We start from the raw sequence: 4398 nt of genomic DNA on the forward strand, positions 1-4398 counted from the left end.
TGAGGGTTACATGGAGAACCTAAGGATTACATTCTGGAGGCTCAGGGCACATGCCTTATATGCATAGATAACGAAAAAAGAACCTGCCATAGTTAAGCAGCAGGGACAAGGGAGCCTGTTGCTGGTGACAACTTTTCAGAAGCATGCTACCAGAAGCTAAATTTGGATCTAAAATTGAAAATAGAATCCAAACATGTGACAGATGAAAAGTAAATCACAGAATAAGACAGGCCGAAGGGGTTTGAGGAACAACTTGCATAAGGCATAAAATGTAATAATAAATCCCTTTCCAAACACTTCAAGCTCTGGAAGCCTGCCAAGCAGTCTGCAGCTCCAGGAAAATTAAAAGAAATGTAAAGAATCATACAGAGAATATAAGAGAACATCTAAATTCTTAACATCTGTGTTCACTACAGCAGAGTGGGATGAGGTTCCCAAGGCAGCTCTTCTTCATGGGTGGACAGACAAGGGGTTGTGTCTTCAAAGACTCAGTATGGAACATCTAGGTAATGGAACAAAGACAAAGTTCATAGTATCAAATCCCAAGAACCAGATGGCATATAACTTGCAATTCTAGAAGAATTCAAGGTTGAACTACAAACTGTCCTGTACAGCCTCTAGTATAAAACCGCTCTGGTGGCAGCAATGTGTCAGCTGTAAAATCAGTTTTTTAAAAGGATGCTGTAAGACATCTAGAGATGTACAGGCACATTAACAGGAACTGTAAAATAGAATAGAGTTGGTGAGCATATGCATAATGATGCTGTAATAGGGATGAGTCAGAATGGCTTCTGTAAGGAAAGAACTGCTTCGCAGCCCTACTGAAATGTATAGGAGTCAATGGGCTTGTGGCTAAGGGAGGTAGACTCTGGAATTCTGACCATTTTAAATAAAAAGCCCCAAGCAGATGCAACAATTTTAACAGGCAGTTGTATGAACATGTCTTATCTGTGCCTAGTAGTGTGAAAGAAAGCAAAACCAATTATTGCACATTGTTAAGAAAGTAATGAATATAACACAGAAAACATCACCCCTCTGTGCTCCCAGATAACTACAGGGACCCTGTGGATGTCTGTGAGAAGGAGGCAGAAAACACTGTGCCCCTTTTTGTTCAAATACTGCGAAGCAGCACTACCTTCTGCAGCCTCAGTTCAGGAAGGCCCAACTCTTGGGAGCAGTCAGCCACTCAGCACCCAAGCCAGCTGTGCTCCATATGACTTGGCAGAGAAACGACATCAGCAGATTCAGCAGGAAGTGCAAGTGGACATGTCCTGTGAGACGGCTACTGTGAATATGAATTGTGGTTGCCTACATGTGCATTGGAGAGGGATAAATGGCATGAAGGCTGAATGTGTCTGTGGAGAATGCAGCTAGGGAAGGGAGGCAGAGAAACTTGCAGAACTCAACAGCATATGAATTTGAACGTTGAAAGATAAATCAGAGCTGGGTTTGGTTTTGTGTTTTTTTCCCCTTAGTTAGGTTAAATGGCCTTTGCAGCCCTACCCACATGGCCACCACAGGCCAGACATATGTCTACCCTGAGCTGGCCAACACTGAATAGTCTTCCTACAGAGTGGTAAGAATCAGATCTAAGAATGATCCAGAGACTTCCTTTCCAAAGCGATGTGCTTGCAAAAGACAGTGGCCCAGCAGGGAGTCTCAGAAATGACTTATCACATGTTGAAATTCTGTACCCACTTCTGATTTCAGAGCTGCACAGCACCAGCTGATCCTACCTGGTCCCAGTATCCCAGATGCCAGCACTGCTTTTTCTGATTAAGAGCTTATGGAGTACAAGTTCTGAACTCCCCATGTAACCCTTTTTACACAGACAAAAGGTGGTGTTCTACAGCAACTGTTCCTCTTTACATATCCCTGAGATATTGGACTAGCCCCACAGGGCTCCACAGAGCTTGCGTCTTGCTTTGGAGCTTCCAGCAAGCAGCAGCTCTCCGGTTCTAGGTGGAAGAAACAAGTTTCTGCTGACATGCAGTGGATCTGTGAGCATTCAGTATGCACAGCCCTGTCATTTCTAGTCAACCTTTCCTACTTTATATCATTTCAAGGAAAAAATACAAGAGGATTCCACCAGTGTTCCACTCAACTGAATACAGTAAGTTAAAGTTGGTTTTTTTTTACAGAAAGATCTTAAAATTTAAACATGGTAGATTTCAATAGGTCCTTGCAATCAGTACACTGTCCTTCCTCTCCCACTTATCACTCAAATACCAGAGGCAAGCAGGTAAAAGAATTCACTGCACACAGTAGAAGTATACAGGAGGAACATGCCAGCTAATTTATCACCTGGATGTTCTCCCAGTATTGAGATGAGGCACTAAGAATGATACCTCAGGAATAATACAGGAAAAAAATCTTTGATGTCATGGCAACAGAACAAAGAACCAGAGACTCTCTCAGAGTTATTTTCATTATCAGAAGAAACTGTACCTCTGAAGTGAGGAGCAGCCTACAGCAACAGAGCTGCTTTCCAACATCTGAGAAATCAGTGAGAGAAAGTTAGGAAAAAAAGGTCTAAAAAAGGAGATATTGCAATACTGAATATACACAGAGCATTCGGGAAACAGGTTAAAGGAGAAAGCCTGAGAAAGAGATAAAAATATGATACATCATTTTCACCCTGAACTAGGAGTTGGCTCACCCAGATTCCTCCATGATGTCCTGGAGTACTCCTTTGAAAAAAAAAATGTATTTATTCTCAGGACTCTGAATACTATGCAGTGATAAGCCAGCAGACAAGCCTGCAATGCAGAGTGTACCATTCAAGTTCTGTGTCTGGTTTTGTCTTACTTTAGAGGGAAAACCTGAAAAAGCAGAGAAGAGGAAAAAAACCAAAAAGCCATTCTGCCTCAAATTATTTTACTGTGATGGATCATCTAAAATCATAGAATAGAATTTACAGAATCATAGAATTATTTGGGTTGGAAAAGACCTTTCAGATCATTGATTCAAACTATTCTGTTAATTCTACCAAGACTAGGGCTAAGACATGTTCCTCATCATCACATCTTAGCCTCTTCTAAACACCTTCAGGGATCAGGATTCAACCACCTCCCTGAAGAGCCTGTTCCAGGGTTTGAGAGCTCTTTCAGTTTAAAATTTCTTCTTATATTCAACCTAAACCTCCCTTGATGCAACTGGAGCCCATTCCCTCTCATCCTATCACTTATTACTAGGGAGAAGAGACCAACCTGGCTCCAGCCTCCTCTCAGAGATTTGTAGAGAGCCAGGTCTCCCCTCAGCCTCCTCTTCTCCAAGATGAACAACCTCAGCTCCCTCAGCGGCTCCTCACCTTCTCTCCAGACCCCCCACCAGTTTTGTTGCCCTCCTCTGGACCAGTTCTAGCACCTCAATGTCCTTCGTGGAGCAGTGGCCCCAAAATTGAATCTAGTATTCAAGATATAACTTCACCAGTGCTGAGTACAGGGGCACGATCACTGCCCTACTCCTGCTGGCCAAACTAATGCTGATCCAGGCCAGGAAGCTGTCGGCCTTCTTGGCCACCTGGGCTCACACTGGCTTGTATCCATTCGGCTGTTGGTCAACATCGCCAGGTCTCTCCCAGCCCCAAGCCTGCAGCGTTCATGAGGTTGCTGTGAACGAAGTGCAGAACCCGGCACTTAGCCTTAGGTGTATCAGGGAACAGCTAAGCATGGTAACGTCTAGACGGCACCTCCGGCTCGCCAGCAGCCAGTGGCAGAGCGGATAGAGAGCAGCGGAACTCGGCGGACCGCAGTGCCGTCGCTGCGGCTGCAGGGGGTCTGGGTGGCCCCGCAGACCGCAGAGAGAGAGCGCGGGGCCATCGGGCGCGCGGACCCCGTCCCCGCCAAGCGCCGGCGGCACCGAGACCACCCGCGCTTTAAACACTGTGGTGGTTTTAGGCTGTGCCTTTAAAATTTAGTTACAGACTTCGAGCAGAAGAGTAGAAAAATATAAACAAATCACTATTGGATGTGAAAAGGAAAACAAAATATTATTCTAAACAAATTAATTGGATAAATGTCTGGAGTAAGAGGAGCTGTACCATAACAATACTTCCCTTTTCTCTTCTGATGTCTGGCTGTTTTGCTTTTCTCGGGAGAGATAACGTGCTTATCGGCTGGCTTTGGCTAAGTCTGACTTCTCTGCTCCTCTCTCTTGTCCCTTTTGTACAGGGGTGTAGGGAGGTAGTGGAGGAAAAGCTAGTAGCTTCCCCTGGTCTCTCGGACAGGGGAGTTTTCGTGTTGTTTGCGAATTGTAAACAATGTAAATACTGTATATTTTGTACATATTCATTGCATTCCATTGTAGAGCGTAGTTTTTGCTTGCAAATACAGCTCCATTAGCTTCTGAGTTGGTCTGCCAAAGTTAACGTGGGGGGGGGAAACTTCAACCCACCAC

This window comes from Dryobates pubescens, chromosome 4, assembly GCF_014839835.1.
Source record: "Dryobates pubescens isolate bDryPub1 chromosome 4, bDryPub1.pri, whole genome shotgun sequence".
Lineage (NCBI taxonomy): Eukaryota > Metazoa > Chordata > Aves > Piciformes > Picidae > Dryobates > Dryobates pubescens.